The 21771-nt window shown below is 50.1% G+C and overlaps 1 protein-coding gene across 1 annotated transcript in view; it reads left to right on the top strand.

The window, feature by feature from the left end:
- The first annotated feature begins 449 nt into the window (after positions 1-449).
- TBX5 (T-box transcription factor 5) overlaps positions 450-21771 on the top strand; it is an 83190-nt gene continuing 61868 nt past the window's right edge. The window contains exon 1 of the mRNA XM_058656834.1: positions 450-644. The gene's annotated coding sequence lies outside the window, so the exon portion shown is untranslated. The remainder of the gene's footprint in view (positions 645-21771) is intronic.

Below are 21771 nucleotides of genomic sequence, written 5' to 3'. Positions count from 1 at the left end.
TTCGTAACCCCAAAGAGCCTCATTCTCTGAAACGGAAGGAATTGGTTGTGAAAATGTAGGCTTTGGGGCTTCCAAAAAGTACTCAGAAACAAGCAGTCGACCCGGCTCAATGGGTTGGAAATTAATTGCTGGCTGATAGAGGAGGGGAGAGATACCTACTGGCGATCGTTTCTTCCCATCACCAAAAATACTCCTCTATACGGACCTGCTGGAGCGCTATAGATTAGCAGCCGCGGCCCAGCACTCATCGCCCCCATGCCGCCTGGGCTCCCCAGCCGGTCGAAGAGAAGGTGTGACTTTAGATTCAGTGGTAAGGGCGGGGGCGGAATGCAGGCCCCGTGTGTGAGGTGATTGTAACCAGAAACGCCTCGCAGGCATCTCACCGAGGTCCCGAGCCGTCGCTGGCTGGCAGCCGGGCCGGGAGCCCGGAGCGGCAGCCGGCAGCCGGAGGTGCCCTGGCTCGCTGCTGACCGCCCCTCCCTGGCCTGGACCGATAGCTTATCGGATCCACTCGGGGGGCGCCCGGTGCTACAACCGGAAACGCGGCTGGAAGCCAGTGGATGCTGGATGGAGCATCCACGGGACGCACACTCCAACGCTTAGGCTCCAAGCGGGACGGTCTTCATCCATCTTTTGGTACCCAGGTAAGACCATCATGTGGATGCGCCTCTGCCCTCCATTCGTTGGCTACGGGCGGTGAGAGGCTGATATTTCCCGGAAGCCGCCAACGTGGGAAGGAGAGTATAAGTTGAAGCCAAGGTAGGGATGCCAGGGGTCAGTGGATGGGAGAATAGTGCGAGCGCTGGAGCAAGGAGGCACCGCAAGCATGTTGGGCACCCCAAGCTGTCGCTCAGGGTCTGCCGGCGAGGCGCTCCCAACCTCCTGTGCGCGCCTTCTCCTTCCCATGCCTTGGAGTCACTTCGCTAGGGTAACGTGTCTGTGACTGCCGTGGGCTCTACTCCACCGCAGTGCCAGCAGGCGCACAAGGTAGTTTGTGGTTTGCGGCGGCCTAGGCGGACCGGTTGTAAAGCAGCTGAGAATGATGCTGCAGCTGAGAATGACAGATTGAGTCTGAGTTTGGGTCTGGTCTCTCCATTGAACCACCAACATAACCTCTCTGGACCCAGAGTCCTTACTTGGACAAATTCCCACAGCAGCTAAGTGGAGTGCTGTTTATTAAGACGGGAAATAACAAGGTCGTTCTAAAACACAAAAAGCCTTATTTGGGGCGATCAATTGGAGAATCTGGGTACCGTTTGCAGTCAGCTAGCAACTAGGCTGACTCCTGCGAGTGGCGAAGGTGGGGCCTGAGCAGGTGTCCTTGGGGGGCCCCCAGCGACTTCGGCAGGCAGCGAGAGCAGCTGGGAATCAGCGACCCAGGGTTGCAGGCGTAAAAAGGGTGCTCCCTTGAAGCTGTATCCCCAGTACCCCAGACCAACGCTTCAGGGCTGGAGCCCTGGGAAATTCTTGCCAGTCCGCATTCAGTTTCCAGTGAGTCCCCTCTAGTGAGGGACACCAGATCACCGCGCGCTCAGCTCATCTAGAATTCCCTCCAGGCAGCCAGGAACCTTGGGAGCAGGCACCAGACAGAAGGACACCCAGGTGCCAGGTGACCTTGGTGAGCTTCGGTGTCCTGCTCTCATCTCTTCTCCCACCCCGGATTTGCTGGCTTGGGTCACCTAACTTCCACAGAAGGGAACCCTTGGATAGCTGGCTCCCTTTCCCAGGGCACTGCCCAGAATGCACTCTCCAATTCTTCCCATTAAACTGGGGGCGCATTTACCTGTTCGGTGGCCAGGATCACTGCAGGCAAAATCACTTATTTCTGTGCTTTGGTTCTGAGAGGTCTTTTGCCCCTTTCTCCACCAGGAGCTACCCTGGGTGCAAGATTCCGTGCCCTGCTCCTGCTTGTACATGTAAGACCTAGGCTGTACCAGGGACCAGGCATCCCTCTAAAATGCCCCTTCCAAGAGTCTGAAGGGAAACTGAGACTCAAGCAGGAAGTGCCATTGGTTCAAGGTCAGAGGTTGAAAGTCATGCAGGGAAGGAGGAATGGGCTTTGGTCCTAGATCCAGACTCCTTAACACCCTAAGGGTATCATGCCCCCCAAAAGCTCTAAATGAAGGCTTCTGGTTGTTTTTACTCATTAGTGGCATACACCACAAGGATCTCAAAGACAGAAACTTGAGTGTGGGGGTGCAGGCTGCCATTGACGCGGAAAGGTGAATGCTCAGCTTGCCTCTTAATCAGTGAGACTTTTTGTTTGTTTGTTTGAGGTGTTTTTGGATGAAAAGGTAGCCCAAGAACTATAGACCTTCCCTGGAAGAGTCCATGGATTTCAGAAATGTAGTGGGTAGCAGACGGACTCTGGGGGTGGACATCCATGAAGTCCTGTTAAGAACCTCCGGTTGGGCCTGGTGCACCGGGATCCCATTGGCGCGCCAGATCATGCCCCAGCGGCCCCACTTCCCATCCAGCTCTCTGCTTGTGACCTGGGACAGCCCAAAGCCTGGGGACCCTGCACCCTTTTGGGAGACCCAGAAGGAGATTCTGGCTTCCTGGCTTTGGATCAGCTCGGCTCTGGCTGTTTTGGCTACTTGGGCAGTGAGCCAGTGGATGGAAGGTCTTCCTCTCTGTCTCTGCTTCTCTCTGTAAATCCACCTTTTCAATAAAAATAAATAAATCTGAAAAGAAAAAAACCCTCCCCTTGAACAACCTCGAAGTTGTAACCACGGGGAAGGGAAGACTCCAGGGAGGCTGCCCTGGTCTCTGTCTCTAGAAATGTGAGGAAGCTTTCAGCACACAGGATCCTACGGCAGATCCTACAGTACGATAGCCCAGAGACCCCCTGGCTGTGCAGTCACCACCAAAAAAAAAAAAAAAAAAAAGAGGGTAACCTGGAGAAAAGCCCAACTTGCCGCCAGAAATGGCCTTCAACACCAGCCGCCTTCTCAGACTCACTGTTTATCCATTTGAACCAGCTCTCCCCTTCCCTGGCCCGCTCCCACCCCCACCTTTCTGAGGTCAGCTATAAAAATAAACTATTTTTCCTTGTTAATAAATCTCTGACCGGCGCCCTCTTTTAAAGAACTTAAAAAAAAAAAAAAGCACTGCGCCCCTCGCGAGAGAGCAGGGAGATTAATCTTCAAGCAGGATTTATGTGGCGCGGGCATCCTCAAACAATTGGAGTCATAAAGTGGAATGAGATTCGGAGGCGCGTGGGGGAGGGGGACCCGGGAACCACAAACACGTTTGTGTAGCTAAACAATGTGGAAACTTTTAAAGTCTCCTTGCTACAGACGTCTTGGGCCAGGGCGCTTCCCTGTCAGCCCGCGGGAATGAGGGAGATATATTAACTGAAGACACAATCTAAAATTACTTATGGGTTTTAAACATGCGGGCATGGGGGGCTGGGATGCTGATAAACTGTTGTCCATATTTCTCCCATCTTGGTGTATGGTTTTCCAAGATATTCCACCCCTTTCCCAACTCCCCTTTCCTCTGCACCTCTTTTTCTCCGTGCTCCATCCTTTACATTGACTGCGGCGCGCAGCCACAGCGCTGAAGTGCGGTTTTACCCGGGGGCAGCATCCGGCTTAGTGCCCACGCACCAGAGCGTAGTTGGCAGAGCGCGGAGATGCCTCGGGGCTCAGGTCCAACACATAAGCCCCTGGGAAGGGCCTTTCTTTGCACGCTTCCTGCTGGTCCCCCTTCGACACAGCAGGAATCCCCCAGCGAGGTAGTTAAGCGCTGCTGAGGGCAGGGTCCCAGGTGAGCCACAGCCTCTCGTAAGCTAGCGCAGGAGCGCAGATGCCCAAGCCTCCCGACCTGAATTGAGAGTCTGTGACCCGTTCCTCCCAGATCTGGCCGGATGCGCGGGAAGGGGAGAAACGAAGGCTAAGTAAGGCTGCCCTTCCCTGCTCTTGGCAGGAATTGCCGGCAGAGTTGTTAAATCTGGAGAAACGGGGGCTTGGGACTCAGCGCGCCTCAGTGCGCTAGAGCCCGGCGGCACTTCCAGCGCAGGAGTGCGCCGCTGTGAATACTGGCCGGGAGGCAGGCCCTGTGTCGGAGCTCCAGTTGACACATCTGCAAAATGGAGCTGTAGAGGCCCCAGTCTGGAATGACTGGAGATTCCATGCATTTTAGGCTCATGGGAAGTTGTAGGCAGTCACTTGGAGGTTTTGGGAGTCTTCATTTATTGAGACTGAACGGTAATTCCTTGGCGGAAACACAGGACTCTTCTGTTGTTCAACGCAGTAGCCAGAAGACACTGAGCCCTGGAGATAGGGGATCCACAAAACTAGGGCTGAAAGCCTGGTTCCAGGATTCGTTCATTGATTCACGACTAGTTCTTGCGTCTCCGATTCTGGTGGGTCCTGGAACCCTGGCTGTTGGCCCGAGGGTCGTCTGCTCCTTGGAGGAGCTCCCAGCAGCCGGGCGCCTCATCAGGCCGTATTCCAGCCCGCACGCTCCCCTCTCCGGCAGTACAAACATCACTTGTCCCAGGAGATCCACCCATGGGAAGGGAGGTGGGGAGAGAGTGCAGCCAGAGGGGCAGAGATCTCCCGCTGGGGCTGCGGCTCAGCGCCTGTTAGAGATCCGCACAGCGCAGCTACGCCTGGGATGCGGGTCCTGCCACCGTGGCTCTCGCTGGGGCAGGCATCCATCTCAAAAGTCTTGGAATCCATTCCAGAGTGTGAGGCAATCCCTGCGGCCCACGCTGCGGGCGGACCCTTTCTAGAGTCGCGCTCTCGCTGGGATGCGCTCTTCAGCGCCCCACTTATGCCATCCGTTTCTGGGTGCGGGTGGGGAACGCACTCATGATTTAACCCTGCAATCAGAGTGGCCTCCTCTGTGACCCACGTCGAGCCCCCAAGGGTTTGCTTTGGGCTTTGGCAGAGAAGAGCGGGCTGCTGTCCCTGAGTGTGGCCCTGGGGAGAGTTCAGTCCCGACTTGAGGGCCTTTTGAATTAAAGTACAACGAAAAAGTCAGTCAAACTCAACTCCTTTACCGTGGTTTGGATTTGTGCTCCTGGTAGTCACACATCCTCTCATCACAGGGCTCTAGAAGTGTCTAGCTGAAATTGCCAGCTACCCAGATGTTCTATAAACTTATCCAGAATTATCCAGAATGTCCCACAACCTGCTCTGGGGAGGGTGGGGCTGGGGGGCAACTGTCCAGATGCTGTTAGCACAAAAGAAACACCCCCTCCTCCAGCTGTGGCTCCCAGGGTTCCACTCTTTCTCCTGGGCACTCCAGATCCTTCTGGCCAAATTCGCCCAAGCCCCTGAGGGAGGAGGGACGGGTGTGATGGTGAGAGTGGCAGGTGAGGAGCCCCTCCCCCTCCTCCTGGGCTCCCAGGTGCTCTCAGGGATTAAGAAGTCCAAAGGCCACCTCCCAGCAGTTTTCCCAAAGGGACTGCCTCTTGTCGCCTCCCAAGATACTTGCAGAAATGGAGAAAAAGCAGCAGCCTTCTGGGGTGTCTGGACATGGGCTCTCCAAACTGCCCCCAAATGCCCAGATCATCCGGAGGGGGAGGTGTGAGGGGAAGCTAGGCCAACATTTCCAGATCTCTCTCTCTCTCTCTCTCTCTCTCTCTCTCTCTCTCTCTCTCTCTCTCTCTCCCTCTCCTTTCTTCTGTCTCCATTCACTCATGAAAGGTGCAAATGTGGATGCTTTAGATGCAAAACAAACACACACACACCACTTCAACGCCCCAGCACAGCACGCCAAAGGCGGGAAGGAAGAGACTCTGTTCTCAGCTCTGCCCTGGTCTTAGCCGCTGTGGAACTCAGAGCACGCCGAGGTAGCCAGGCAAAATGGGACTGAAGTCTGGAAGGATTTCATGGGATATTTTAAAAGCTAAATCCTGCCAGCTGGATCTGGAGCCCGGTTGATGCAACCATCACTGCCAACCAGAACCAGTTTCTAAATTCCAGATCCTTGTGTTTCCTCTGGGCTTTAGGAGGGACACTGGGGAGAGGATCTTTCTCCCACATCACGGGACTCATGTCAGAGGTCGGGGATAGGGATGCTCTCTGTACAGAGAACCAGTGACAGCGTCTACCCAGCTCTGTACGACACACACCCCTTGGGGATTTGGGAAGAAAGCTACAGTCACCTGGAAGCTGGATAGACCAATGGGGCTGGATTCTGAGCCTCTGTCTCTCACATACTTTGATTTTGCCAGCCTAGAGTTCTGCATAAAGGTAGCAGAATCTGCTAAGAAACCCCCTTCTAGGAGTTCCTTTGTGGTTGGGTTTAGTCCTGCAGCTCCTGGAGGTTCCACGAAGGCTGCAGGGACCCCAGGCTTCTGCCACTCCAGCATCCTGTGGCAATGTCCCAGCAGGCACCCCTGGCTCTTCCTCCAGGCCCTGCAGGAAGGGCACACTGGGAAATTTGAGGCAACCTCTGCCGTCCTCTTCCAGAAAGCTGCAGTTCTACAGCCAAGTTACAGGCAGGGCCCTGCGCTCCCGTGCCAGTTCCGTGGACTTGAACCCGCACTCCAGAGCCACCTCCCTGTTAGAGAAAACAGCCAGTACTCCAGGGCCTGCCCAGGGCGTTCTTCAGTTCCAAACATTAATAAGACCCTCCCTAGAACCTTCCTTGCACCGCACTTTCCAGGGCAAGCCTCTATGAGGGGTGGTATGGGGAATGTAATGTTTCGAAATCAAAGGCTCTGGATTCTCAGTGCTGGAGCACAACTGGTTTTGGTCCTGCTTGCTGGGTGATCTCACCAAGCGTTTTGACTTTTCTGATTCTGGCGGGGCGGGGATGCAGTGGGGGTGGGGAAGCTGATAACAAATCTTTACCCCCAGAGGCAGGTTAGGAAAGATGAAATTTAATCTGAGCTGCTCCAAGGAGTTAGAGACCTGGCCACACCAGGTTCTCAGCCAGCGAGGACTGCAGCCTGGCAGCTGCCCTTCCTAGCCACAGAATGAGAAGGTAGTAAAACCAATGATACATTGTTGGTTAGGGCCACAGCAGCCAGTGTGAGGCCAAAGGTACCGTCCAGCCGCAGTGGGGCTGGAACTGCCTGTTTTTTCACCCCTAGGCTACTCCAGGGCCAAGGGTTCCCATCCAAGCCCTGCCCCTTTCTGGCTGGGCAGCTTGGGGCCACCGCCTGCCCCTCCCTGAGATTAGAACACTAGGTGGGAGAAGCGAATCCTGCCTTCCTGAAAGGGTCGCTGTGAGGATCAAACGGGGGAGTCGGTGTGGTGGTGGCCCGCACTGGGGGGACTGAGAGATACAAAACCGCCACACATCGTAACAAACGCATAAGCACAGCCTCAAGACACTCACACGCTGCTGGAAAGTAAAAGCGGTGTAATATCCGATATTACGATGTGTTATATTGTATTATAATTCTGGGCACACGTGTGCGCGCTGGGAGGGACCGACTGCCGCCCTTGCCATTTCAGTGCCCGTGGGGGGACGCATGGTCTCTCTCGTGCTTCCCACCTTTTCCCCTCCGGCTGGCCGCGGTCGGCTTCCGTCTAAGCTGCAACCCAAGCCAACGAAGCAGCAGGGCAAAATGCGCGAAGTTTCGCTTTCTCTCAGCTGCGCGGCTCCGTTGCGTCCGACCGGGGGAAGTTCTTGGAGTCTCGGGCACGGGGAGACCCTGGCAGAGTTCGGCCCTTCGAGGGAGGTGGTGAGGAGTCTACAGGGCGGCGAGGAGGAGACGAGGCGGGGGGAGTCCGGAGCGTGGCGCCTTGCTGTGCGGAAAGACGACGTGCCTGGTCTGCAGCTCGCGACCTTCACGGAGCGGGAGAGAGGATCCGACGACCCGGGTCCGTCCGTCCCCTCCCCACCCCCAACTCCTTGGCCCCCCGCCCCTTGCGTACTGTCTGCTTTGCCTTCCGTGGCGCCGGGAGAAGGCGGGCGGTCACCGCTTGGTGAGAGCGATTGGAAGCCAGGCACCGTGGAGTTTACGCGCCGCCTCCCGGGATTTCACCAAGTGCCTTAAACGCACTCGTTGACCGGCCGTAGAGAAACGGATTCTAGGGGCCTCGTTTCCGCTTCCTCCTGGCATCCCAACACAGCCACGCAAGTGGTCGCCGCGGTAGACTCTTGGGCATGCACCCTAAGTCCGTTGCACACAAGCAGTTCTGCACACAGAGGTACTTGCGAACCGCAAACGATCGGCACGTGGGCACGGACTTACCCGCACTTTGGTAATCATTCGCATTTTCAGAGCTACGGCTAATTTATGCAGGACTAATCTGAAGACACACGCCGATTTGCACACGCGCGCGGGCGATCCTTCATTTGATGCTGTACCGTGGTGGCTTCACTCTCGCGGCTACCGCGCATCCGCAAAACCCGTGGCACTCACCCACCCGCGCACACCTGGGGGTGGAGTGAAGAGCAGTTGAACTCAGTATCTGGGCTTTTGTTTGTGTGTCTAAGCTGGGGGGTTGGAGATCTGGGTGGTTTTGTGTCTTAAACAGAGGTCGAAAGTTTAGCGGTGTTCTTGCTAGGAAAGGCAGCGAAGGCAAAGGCCAGCGTGTCGCCCTGGCATGAACCCAGCGACCCGAGTGGATCCAGGGCTGTTGGTCGCCACCAGAAACACAAAGAACGCGGAGCGCGCGTGTACACAGAGCCTCAGTGCCTCCCCGGGACGGGACGGGTCAGCCAGGTGCTGCCTGGGGAGAGCCGGGCCTGGGCTCAGATGGCAGGGGAGCTGCGTGTATTTTCTAGTTATTTTTGGCCTCCCTCCACACTATTATTTGTAGTAGAGCAGAAAACTTTGGGCGAGCTGGGGCCTTGGAGGGGAGTGGGGAGTAAGGGCACCTCTCCCACGTCCCACGTCCCACGTCCTACGGATTTTATGGCGTCGGGTCACGGAGAGCAACATTACAGGCGGAATCAGAATGTGTAAATTGCAGGATTATACTGTAAAAAGACCCAAGTCCGACCGCTCAGGAGATGCGAGTTGTGGGTTGGCTTCGGGGGTGGGGAGGGTGCGGGTGAAGGGGACCGGGGCTTGGGCAGCCTGGGCGCGGAGGCGCTGGGAACGCCCGGCCAGAGACGCAGCCTAGGGCTCTGTCGCAAACGCAGTGGCCTTACTATCTGGAGAGGAAAAGGGGCCAGGCCTGGCATCCTGGCCGCCTCCGACGCAGCACTGCTGCCGGAACGCAAGGCGGGCCGTGGGAGCGGGGTCTGCCAGCCTGTCTGCTGCCTCTGGCTGCCACGGCTGGCCGCTCGCTTGCTAATTAGGTTTAATCCAAAAGTCCTTCAGATAAGAGAGCGGATTCTTTAAGGAGGTTGGATGGAAGGACGACCTCGGGGTTCGATGGAAATCATTTCGGAAACGATAGTTCAGGAAGCTCTTGTGACTTCATTTCAGGGAGCCCTGTCCGCGTTTCTCTGGTTTCATCTCCTGTAGTTTTCTGATTACCTTAGTTACTCTTTCAGCATAGTCTTCTCTGTCTCTCTCCTTCCTTTCCTCCTTCTTAAGTTGTTGCTTCTTCCCCTTCCCTCTTTCCCACTTGATGCCCGACTTATTTTTTCCTCCCGGCATGTAGGATATCACAGACCCGCATGTCTCCAGTGTCTCTGTCCCCTTTATTTACACCATTTTACACTTTATTACTTCTTTCATATCCCTCTCTTCTCTCCCCTCTTCGCTCCTTCCATTCTACTATTCGGTCTCCACTTCCAGCCCACGTTATTGCTACAATTGAACTTCAGCTGTCCTAATTACGGCCAGTCCATGGAAGGCAGATCGCATTAGCTTAGACAAGGAACGGAGAGGAGCACGCTTTGATAACCTCGTCAGGACTGCCTGCAGGGACCAAGCCACCTCTCCAGGGTTGCCTGCACTGGAGAGAAGAGGGGGCTGAAAGATTAATGAATTCTCAAATTTTCCACAGCCCGCGGCACTGTCCATTTGCAAGGGGCGAAGGGTGCAGTTATCAGCATCCTCCTAGGCTTATCACCCACGTGTGCATACCAGGGTGTGTGCATGTCAGCTGGCTGCTGGATTCCCATCTTTGTTCCGGAGCCCGGAGAAAACCCTTGCCAAGAGCTAGCAAGAATTTTTCAAAAGACAAACAAACCACCCAAGGTTAAAATTCTGCTGAGACCACCTAGCTCCCTTCCCGGATGACAAATTCCCATTTTTTTTTCTCCTTCTGAGCCCAGGTCTCCCCTTCTCAGCAGCTGTTCCTCCATTGTTATATTTATTAGGTAAATATAAACCCATAAATACATCCAAATGAAAAGCTTCGTGTTCAATAACACACTGCTGAGAGCCACCAACATCCATCTTCCTGCGTTGCACCTCTCCGGTTTGACAAAGAGGAGAGGAATTCTGCACCCCTGCCCCTTTTCCTAAGTGATGAGAATATTAACATCTGACCACTCTGCCCCCAGGAGTAGCCTCCACCCCATCCAACTTCCCAAAACTTCCTTATTAATCAGAGGTCATTTCCTCCCAGGCCTTAAGCCCAGCCTGCAATTGAGTCTAGTGAGGGGAGAGGTTGACAGGACCAGTGCCTGCTGCCGGTGTGGAAAGAAACAGGTGCTCTCGTGTGGCAATCAAGGGGATGACTCCAGGCAGGCAATCCTCGCAGCCGCTATCACAGATGATTTTTCTGAGCACATGTTCTTGAAGTCTGAATTTCTGGAAAGTTCCAAGCTGCAAGCCGCAGAACCCTGCTTTCTAGCCGTTGGTTGTCTAGCTCTTTGGAAAGCTTAGAACCAAGTAGGAAGCTTGGTGCAGATGAAAAGCTAAATGAACACATGGAACCATGAAGAGTGGGGGGAAACAGGTATTCCCACTGGGCTAAATCCATGAAGGTGACAATTTGGGAGCCCGAGCCCAGCCTTGGATGCAGTGATGTTTGGAGCAAGGTGTTCGTTCCAAGGGTTCAGCTGCACATTTGCAAAAAGCACGTGCCTTTACGGGAAGTTCCATGCTGGACTTCCAGGGCAGCTGAAATTTGGAAACAACTTGACAGATACTGGTGAATATCTGATTCAAGGAATGAAAATGGAAAGGCAGGGTAGTAGTACACAGCTGTAGAAAACATAGGAAGCTTTCTCTATAGGCAGATGGCAAAGGAGTAAGTAGGAAACAAGAAAATGAAGAGCCAGGGGGCAGATTTGTGCAGCACACAACCCTATGTGTGTGAAGACTCTCAGAAGAAGGTACAAGTCACTGTTACTCTGTCACCATGGTTACCACCCAGGCAGGGGGAAGGTCTTACCTATGCTATGACTATTTTTAAGAGTTTACTACTTGTTGGCAGAAACAGAGAGCGTGATCATTCATCCACTGGTTCACTCCTCCGATGCCTGCAAATGCCAGATGGAGGTTAGGAACCTGGAACATTATTGAAGTCTCCCGCTTGGCTGGCAGGGACTGGAGTAGTTAAAGCAGGATGCTGCTCCCTCCCACCTGCTGGATACACCAGCAGGGAACTAGATCAGGAGAGGAATCAGGACCTGAACCACCCACTCTGATATGGGATGCAGAGATCTCAAGCAGATGCCTAACCTACATACGTATTTTTAAAAAAGCGTTGAAAGTGTAATAATACATGCTTGCTGGCAGTCCTCCTTTTTGTTAGGTCATCTCCTGTGTTTTAAGAAGAGTAGCTACCAGCTGATGAATATCAGTAACAGGCAAAGGTCATGCCAACTGCTATAAAACCACTCTCCTCTCAGCTATGCAGGGGAGGCAGTCTAAGCTTCACGTGAAAGGTGTGCACTGTGACTCTCCGAAGCAAGCCTCCCCTGCAAGTTCACAGACTTACTGCCTTCAAACCAGCCTGGTCGGTTCACTGCATGGCTTCATTACAGTCTCACTGACCCCTTCTACAGCGCCCTCTCCTCTCCCCTTCCTTCCAGCACACCCAACTCCTCGTCCATCCTTCAATTTCTTTCCACGCCCAGCACCCTCTACTCCCTTTGAAAATAAAGCTTCCCAGAAGAGAACCTCTAAGTCCAGGGCGAGGCACACCGCCTGACTCCCGGGCAAACCCAGCAGAGATTGTTTGCTGAGACTCATGGGAGCAGAGCAAATTGAGAGAGGGACCCTGATGAAGACCCATGCAAGTGAGCAGCATCCCTCAGGCACCCGGGAAACCCACCCGTGGACTCAGGGCTTTAAGGGGAATGCGCCCCCAGGTCCTGTCTCTCTTCAGCTCCCACAGCAGTTCCCATAAATCCTCGCAGCTCTTCATTCCCGGAGCCAGTGCTAAGCCCTGGAAGGTAATGGGGTGTGAGAATTTGGCTTTGGAAAAAGTCTCGGTTAAGATCCGGATATGGGGCCAAGATTCCTGTGGGGAGCCCTTAAACACAGGAGCTGGGGCAGTTACCAAATTTCCTCTTATCTGGGGACTGGGCTTCTGCAGGTGAGACCTTGGAACTTCAAATGCATTCCTTGGCTTCCAGACCAAGCGCCCGGGAGAATGCCAGGGGTCCTGCTTTCTCTCTGCAGATGGCACGAACTCTAGGCCAAGTCGGCCAAAATCCTGTTCTTGTGCCTGCAGGATGTTGACATCCACGGCATTAAAATGCGTGATCCTTTCATCTATACTTCTATCTTATAAAAGCTAAATTCAAAGTCTCTTTTTAAAAGTTATGCAGTCAAATGTCTCCATCTCCACCCCTCTCCACAGCCTCTTCTGCGGCCTCTCCAACTGGGGTCCTTCCTTGTGTAATTTCTGGATGCAATTTAAGCATGATGGGTTTCTTCTTGCTGGAATTATAACCTTGTAGAGTCAAGATCTAACTGTGACCCAGTGGATAAGAGCCTAGGTACTTGGATCCACAAGCTGGTCCATTTGCATTTTATTTCTGTGATCTTGGGCACATTTTCTGCCCTCTTTGCCTTGGCCTCTCACGTGCACAGTGCGGATGATTCCAGAATCAGTCTTGAACTTTCTCCATGAGGATCATGGAATATGGCATACAAGGCATCTGGGTTGGTGTCTATCATGAAGAGAATGCTCCAGGGAAGTCAGCCATGATGCTTTTAATGAGCTGCCATCCAGGCTCCCTCACTAGTTCCTTCCTGATGGTATAGAGGTGACATTTATCTTAGATCACTGCTAGACAGCCAGGGAGTTCAGCTTCTCCCATCAGTAACGTTCAGAAAATTCTCTAATCCTGCCATCTTCCCAGCTGAGAGATTAGAAGTGGTGCTATGCAAATGGAACTAGCATTTCTCTCTCTCTCTCTCTCTCTCTCTCTCTCTCTCTCTCTCTCTCTCTCTCTCTCTCTCCAGCAGTTGGAGCAGATACTTGAACCACAGAGCCGGGCCCCTTTGTGTGTGGGCAGAATTCTATAAGGAAGGAGATTTGTATTACACTTGAAAATGTCTGTGGTCATATTTTAAAAAAGTAGAGGATCATTTACAAATTTAAGGCTATGCACAAACTGTAAACTAGGGACTTTAGAATGAATACTTCTGGATTAATAATAATAATAATATAACTCATTCCCTGAAGAGGGCCTAGTGGTTAGGATACTCACATCTTATGCTGGAGTCCCTGGGTTCAATACCCACTCCTGCCTCGTGACCCTGTGAAAGAGAGGTGATGACTCAAATTGTTGGGTTTTTTATTACACATGTGTGCCTCCCAGCTTCATCCCTCTGCAGCCTGGGTGTCGCAGGCACTTGGAGGAGTGAATCAGTACACAAAACCTCTCTGTGTGTCTGTTTCTTTGCCTTTCAAAAAAAGAAACTTAAACATTCTGAAATTTCATTCCCTTTCAGCGGTGTGCTGGAGCACTGTCCGTTTCAGTGGAATCCCTGCTCTGTATGACATTCCAAGGAGGCCCCTGGAAGAGGTCATTCTCTCTTCCTTCTTCTGTGGCCCTCTCATGCTGGGTGGGGGCGGGGTGGCGGGGAGTCCCAGGGTCAGGGTCAGGGTGTGGCTGAAGGTCTCTGTCCCTTATAGACAGAGCCATGACTTCAGGGCCCTTCCCCGGAGATGTGTTTGGAAGATGCTTTCATGTTGCTTTGCAAAGATCTGTGCACAGCTGGATAGTAAATAATATTTTTCTTGTCTTGGTTATTAGCAAATAAAAATCTATCTTTCTCCTACACCAGGCAACAAGCCAAAAAAGCGGGGTAAGGGGGAGGAATACAGGATTGTAAATAAGTTAAGTGTGAGCTTCTCATAGCAACATAAACAAACTTTGTGGGTTTTTCTCTATACTTGAAAAGTACATAGATTAAGATGTCAAATACCTATGTACTCACACTCAGAAAAAATATGTTAAAAATATTAAAATGTGGTCACATTCGCTTCAAAAAATTTTAATAACAGAGTCAAAATATTGCCAAATTGAACTGCTTTTTCCTCTTCTGACCTCATTTTCCTCTTCCTCTCTTTGGGGGAACCACAATCATACTTTGGTTAAATTATCTGTGGACCACCTTCTTATGCTTTTATAAAATATACACCGGACCATAAGTAATACAAAATGTGGCTTTGTATCTTTAGTTTTACATAAATCTTACACTGTATATAACAGTTCTACCACTTGCTTTCACTTAGCGTCCTATTTCTGAGTTCAGTTTGTGCTCCTAGGTATCCATTTCAGTTGTGAATTTTATATAAACGTATTTATTTTCATTGCTACCCAGCAATGTAGCACATAAGAATAATCATAGCAACTACACACAAAGACCGTTCTGAGGGCCAAACACCATTCTCACACTTGATTAATGAGCTCGCCTAACCATCACACATATGAGATAGTTGCTGCTGCTGTTGTCATCATTCAGATTACACATTGAGGCATGCAGAGTTGGTCATTTCTTGGATCATTCCCTTTCTTTTCTCCTAATCTCTACAAGCAATGGTATGGTGACTATCTTTGCCCTGGCATCCTCACACATGGCACTTGGTACTCTGCGTGCAAGAGCTTCTTTAGAGTGGATCTCCAAAGGTACACTTACAGGACTTGCCATGTGCACCCTGCAGACTTTACTGAATGTTTTCAAGGTCAAGGCTTGCACTGTATGATCACAGCTCCTTCCCTACCTTGCTGAACCTCAGTTTCTTCATTTGTAAAATTGGAACATGAGGGCCAGCTCCTAAAGATGGAGGAGGAAGTGTACATGGTGAACACACAGACACTAGTAGCTGTTCTAGATAGGAGCAAGAATATTTCCCTTGTATTATGCCGGGCCCTGTAAGCCACACCCGATCAAAGATACAAAGTTGAAAAATGGTCTTTAGGATCTAGTTGGATGATTCTTCTTAGTTGTTTCATTTTTTAAAAAGATTTATTCATTTTTATTACAGTCAGATATACACAGAGGAGGAGAGACAGAGAGGAAGATCTTCCGTCCGATGATTCACTCCCCAAGTGAGCCGCAATGGGCCGGTGCGCACCGATCCAAAGCCGGGAACCTGGAACCTCTTCCGAGTCTCCCACGTGGGTGCAGTGTCCCAATGCATTGGGCCGTCCTCAACTGCTTTCCCAGGCCACAAGCAGGGAGCTGGATGGGAAATGGAGCTGCTGGGATTAGAACCGGTGCCCATGTGGGATCCCGGGGCTTTCAAGGCGAGGACTTTAGCCCCTAGGCCACGCCGCCGGGCCCAGTTGTTTCATTTTTAAAGACTTGAAAATGAGCATCAGGACCTTCTATTCAATATTTTTATCAAGCAGCTGTAGTTCAAAAACAGAACTGGGCCATTCTAGGTCAACTGAGGACTGCAGGCTCCACATAGATCCCTCAGACTTTTGGGGTGCCTCATGCCCCAGATCTCAAGACGAAAACAATGATGCTTTTTCCACCTTGCAAGATAAAGCTGTTATGAAGAATTGGTTTGGGGAGCCGGGTGGATTCATTTTAATGAATAGAAAATAACAGAAATGGACTTACCGACATTATTTCCTGTTCCTTAGATTTATCCAAACATATAAAAGCTACTTTGTGTTACATTCTGACCCAAAACATTTCAGAAAGTGTATGTTAACTTTTGAAATGAGCTTACCTTAGAGAAGCAGAGAAGTGTGTTTTTCTCACTGCTGTGCCAAGCTCAGGTTCATGAAAATGTGCATGCTTTGTTTTCCCACAGAGATTTCAGTACCAGAAGGAGGGTGGAGAGAAAGGAGAATGCGCAGATTCAACTCAGACAATTGTTTTGCAAACAGTTGGTTTCTTGATGAGATCTCATTTACTGTTTTCAAAATAATTCTGCTGGACCAAAGCAACCTCATTCCTCTGTTTATCTTCCCACCCCTGCTAAGCTACTAAAACCCAAATTAGCTGTGTTTCAAATCTCTTTAATCAGTTATCAGTGAAATTCAGCTTCTTTTAATGTCAAAAATAGCTCACTGGTAGCTTGAGCAAAGCCAGTTGGCTTCCCTTCAGACTGCTTCGTCTGAGGCTCTGGCTGCAGGAAATGCCTGGGTCCTGCTCCTTGCTGCTGAGACCCTGTTGATGTCAGCTGGAGTTGGACCGTGTTCATTTGCTCATAAAGCCCCAGAGTCTGTGGTGAAGAGCGGATGAGAGATACTGGCTGGTGTCGGGTAGGCAATGCCACCGACCCTTGGGAAGAGGGAGAAATCCAGAGAGGGGACCTACCCAACACTTGGAGCTCTGCTTTCGCCACCTCACGGGAGGAAGGCTGGCTCACTTGTCCAAGGAGAGAAAGAGGTGAAATGATGACATTGGTATTTCTGTGTGTGCAATCAGAATGTCATGACTGAAGGACAAAGAGAGTTTATCTTCTCCTGTAGAGTAAGGGCTTACATGTCCTCAGTTGTGTTCAAGTGTGTGTGGGGGAGAGGGTAGTGAAATCATGTTGGGCAGAGGACTGTGTTGTTGTTTTAGCTGCAGATTAAATATCGTTTAAATAAATAAATTCTCTGTGGAGATCAGGATGACCCAAGGTGAACTGTGTTGGTTTTGTACCTTGGGGTGTTTTTGTTTGGGGGAGTTGGAGAATTCAAAGTTTATTTGGATGCAAAAACAAAATTGAAATGTATGCATGGCTTTTTCATCAGACACATTTTCCTTGATCTTTAAAATTATTCTTATTTAAAGGATAGAGACATAGAGCTTCCCAAATACCTGCACAACAGCTGGGACTGGCAGGCTAAAGCCGGGAGGTCGAAACTCCATTTTGTTTTCCCATATGGATGGCAGGGATCCCAGTACTTGAGCTACAGATATGGAATGTGAATTTTCCAAATTGAGTCTTACTGCTGAGCCCAACTCTAACTCCTGTCAAGTTGTATCTGAGAATGGGTCAGGCCCAAGAAGTTAACACCCATTTAAGAATCTGTTCTAAGCTACTCTCTCTTAGAAAATGTTATTAACCTCACAACCCTAGACCACCCACACCTTTTATCCAATCAACAGCAAGATTATGGGGAAGGCTTCATGAATTCCCAAACCATTTCTTAATTAGTGTTTCTCTATCCAATTTTCAAAAAGCTGAGAATACAGTTGGCAATGTTGTGTTATTTTTAATCCCTCATTGATAATTCAGTCCCCATGCAATCAGTGGTCAATGAATATTCATGAAGGAGAGTGAATTTGGGCTGTCCCCTTGAGGGGGTAAGAGTTTGGAAGGTAAGGAAAAGGAGGCTACTTTACGCTAGGGGGAGAGGTTGAGAAAAATAAGATGTTTGCTTGTTTGTCCATCTCTTCATGAGACCATACACCTGCTCACCAGCATGGCGCCTATAACACGGTGGCCATATAATATTATATGGCCATAATGGGCCAGACTTCTTAACTGACTTCACTCAGCACTCAGGAACATAACTCAAACTTGCTTCAACAAAACAGAATTTTTTTAAGGAAGAATTTTATTGACTCATGAAATTGAGACGTCTGAGGGGTATGTTGGCTTCAGGCATGTTTGGATCAAAGGGCCCTGCAATGCAGCTTCATCTTTTGCCTGTTTCCTTCTCTGATATTTCACCATCAGACAGAATCTGTGTCCATTGTAGTCTCTTTCGCACTCTCTTCCTTACACACACAAGGGGTCTTTAAAATGTTGAAAATCAGGGACACATGTTGGGCACAACACTTAAGTTGCTGTTTAGGACACCCCAAACTCCAGTCAGAATGCCTGGCTCGAGTTTCAGCTAATCTGCTTCCAATTCCATATTCTTGCAAATGCCAAACAAGTGGGAGATGACCCAGATGAAGTTCCAGGCTCCTGGCTGCGGCTTGCCCAGCTCTTGCAGTTGCTAACATTTGGGGAGTGAATCAGCAGATAGACACTTTTTGCCATCTGCCTCTCTGCCTTTCGAATAAAATGTAAAAAGGAAAATTAATGAAGAATTGTGCATAATGAAAACATTGTGTATAGATCTCAAAATTATTTGTATCAAAATAGCTTTGTCTTTACATTCGATTTTCCATAATCTCTTCAAGTATCCTCATATCTATTTCTGTATATATGTGCACAGGAGTAATGTTAGCTATCTAGTAATTTAGAGGTATTGTTCCTCCTCGTTTTAAATACAACAGCAAGCATTTAGTAAAGACAAGCATGTTAGGGCCCGGCGGCGTGGTCTAGCGGCTAAAGTCCTCGCCTTGAAAGCCCCGGGATCCCATATGGGCGCCGGTTCTAATCCCGGCAGCTCCACTTCCCATCCAGCTCCCTGCTTGTGGCCTGGGAAAGCAGTTGAGGACGGCCCAATGCTTTGGGACACTGCACCCGCGTGGGAGACCCGGAAGAGGTTCCAGGTTCCCGGCATCGGATCGGCGCGTATCGGCCCGTTGCGGCTCACTTGGGGAGTGAATCATCGGACGGAAGATCTTCCTCTCTGTCTCTCCTCCTCTGTGTATATCTGGCTGTAATAAAATGAATAAATCTTTAAAAAAAAAAAAAGACAAGCATGTTAGCTTATGAAATCCTAGCCCAATGACTCAAATCAGAAAATTTAAGGTTGAGTCATTCATTTCCATCAACTGCCCCAATGATGAGCTCATGGTGACCCCACCCATGTTCATCAATTCAAAACCTAATCCAGAATGATGCCTTCAGTTTGCTTGTCATATTGTTCTGTACTTCTGTTTCAATCTGGAAGCTCTCTCCCTGATTTTCCTTGTCTTTCTTGATTGTCACATTTGTGTTTTATGTAAACACTGGCAAGAATCATTAAAGGAAACTTTTGACCCATCTATTTCTCTAGTCTCTTGTCAAAAGTGACTACTGATGTTGGAATCTCAGGATCATTGATTCCATGATGTTTCTCCATGCTCTGGCCACCGTCATGATGGGCACCCATTTTGGTTGATGTGGCACAATCCTCTTGGATTACCCCAGAGTTGGGCATTTGCTGGGTGGGTGATCAGTGTTGCTTGGCCTTGCCTGACCAAGAACTTGACATTCTCATGACAAGTTGTAGTCTAGAATCCATCAACTCTGGTGACTCATTCATATCCTTTGTGGCTACCATCCTCCCTGAGTGACGAAGAGCCACAAAGATAGCTGGGGAGGGAGAGTAGACCTTGACCTCTTGGAAGAGTACAGACCAATTGCTCTGGAAAACTTCCTCGTGTTTGAATTTGCCTCCATTTTTATGCATGCATTCTTGTGGGCATCACACTTAACCCTTTGGAAGGGGGTGGCTTTCTAATTAAATCTGTGAAATGGGACTACCCCAAATTTTTGCTTCCAAGAACACCATGGAGGTGGTTTCAGAGAAAGCCCATCCAGTTTCCTGTCTGTTGGCTTGTGGTTGCAGTAAGTTCCCAGGTCAAGCTCTTAGGGGCAGCGTTAAACTTTTCAGAGCTACCTCGAGACCACTGCCAATGTCACCTTCAGCTAGATGTGCTTCGCTCATAGATTTAGTTCACTCTCTTAAGATTTATTCAAGAAGATGAAGCAGGTGTAGGTCAAGTACACAAGGCCTTGCATTCCACATTGGAGACCCCAAAGGAGTTCCTAGCTCTTGGTTTTGGCATGGCCTAGCCCCAACTGTTGCAGGGCAAACCAGTGGAGAGATCTCACTCTGCCTCTATGTCTCTTTTCCTTTCAAATAAATAAAATAACACCACCACAAAATGATTGGTATGGTTCTTTCCAGAATGGCATTTGGGAGAAAGCCAAGGATGTGTGGTGATAGTCATATCAAACCATGGCTATTTTCAGGTATACGACTGTTCTAAGCTCATTTCCTGGCACTGGATTCTTTTTTATGACACAATAATAAGAACTTATAGGTAATGGAGACCTTCCTTTGTTTTGGTGACTGCTATGATTTCAGCACCAAGAATAGTTCCAGGCATAGAGTCCATAGCCAGTACATTTATTTTATTTTTTGAGATTTATTTATTTGTGCTAGAGAGGCAAATTTACTGCGATACACTGAGGAGAGGGAAAGAGAGGAGAGGAGAGGAGAGGAGAGGAGAGGAGAGGAGAGGAGAGGAGAGGAGAGGAGAGGAGAGGAGAGGAGAGGAGAGGAGAGGAGAGAATCAATCTTCCATTGCAAATAGTTGCAATGGCCAGAATTGGGTCATTCTGAAGTCAGGAGTTTCTTCCACATCTCCCACATAGGTGCAGGGGCCCAAGGACTTGAGTCATCCTCCACAGCTATTCTAGACACATCACCAGGGAGCTGGACCAAAATGGTGCAGCTGAGACTAGAACCAGTGCTTATATGAGATGCTGCTGGGGTCAGCATGGCACTGGTCTTGCCAGTGTGCTTTTAAATGACAGGTCTCTGCCTGGTTGCCCCATAGATTGATTTTAGAAGACAGCGGGAGTAGAGAATGAAATACCTTCCATCTAAGGTACTGTTCTCTGCCCTACACTGGTAGGATGTTATCAAAGGGCCAGAATGGTTGTTGAGGAGGTGGGAGAAAGGATTGATACTGAACTTCAGGAAAAGGTGTGGAGGTTGGGGAAGTCCCTACTCAGGGCTGGTTTTTCCATGCCCACTTCATGTGTGGGCTAACCACTCTTGGTTCTAGGGCTGAACCACATAAAAGAGCAGCAGATATTCTATATCCACTAGTCCTTTGTCAGTGAGGGGTTATATACACATGTATATCTTTAATTCCCTTGCCAGTTCTAGAAGGAAGTGGCTAATGCTATCAGGTTCATTTTACATATGAGGAAACTGAGTTTCAGAGGGTCACTGACTGACCCATGGTTACCCAGGTCTGCCTGTCTATGTGCTGAGCCGTAGCACACTCATGCCAGCAATCCAGCTGCACAGCTGCCTTCAAAGTGTGCTTTTGGGGCCTGGCACAGTAGCCTAGTGGCAGACGTCCTCACTTTGCACACACCGTGATTCCATATGGGTGCCGGTTCATGTCCTGGCTGCAGCACTTCCCTTCCAGCTCCCTGCTTACGGCCTGGGAAGGCAATCAAGGATGACCCAAGGCCTTGCGATCCTGCACCCACATGAGAGACTAGGAACAAGCTCCTGGCTCCTGGCTCCTGGCTTCAGATTGGCTCAGTTCCAGCCATTGCAACCACTTGGGGAGTTACCAGCAGGTGGAAGAGCTTTCTCTCTGTAAGATCTGCCTTTCCAGTGGAGACAAATAGATCTTTTTTTTTTTTTTGAAGTGTGCTTTTGCCATGGGGGTCCTTTCTCTGGTCTCCACTACTCCTCAAAAGCAAAGAGGAGCTGGAGTTTGGGGACATGACACAGAGATTGTTAAAAAGCCTTACCATTCCTCTTCCTCTTGTCAACAAAATGGGATGTCAGACAATACTCCTGCCAGGCAATGTTGCACGATCTGATTCTCAACAAACACTCACCAGACACACGAGTGGTCACCTAAATGTGCCTTTCCAAAGAACTCTGCTAAGGGCCACTGGGAAA

This window comes from Ochotona princeps, chromosome 29 (genome assembly GCF_030435755.1).
Source record: "Ochotona princeps isolate mOchPri1 chromosome 29, mOchPri1.hap1, whole genome shotgun sequence".
Lineage (NCBI taxonomy): Eukaryota > Metazoa > Chordata > Mammalia > Lagomorpha > Ochotonidae > Ochotona > Ochotona princeps.
Note: the sequence above shows the minus strand (reverse complement) of the source record. Positions and strands in the feature narration are given on the sequence as shown.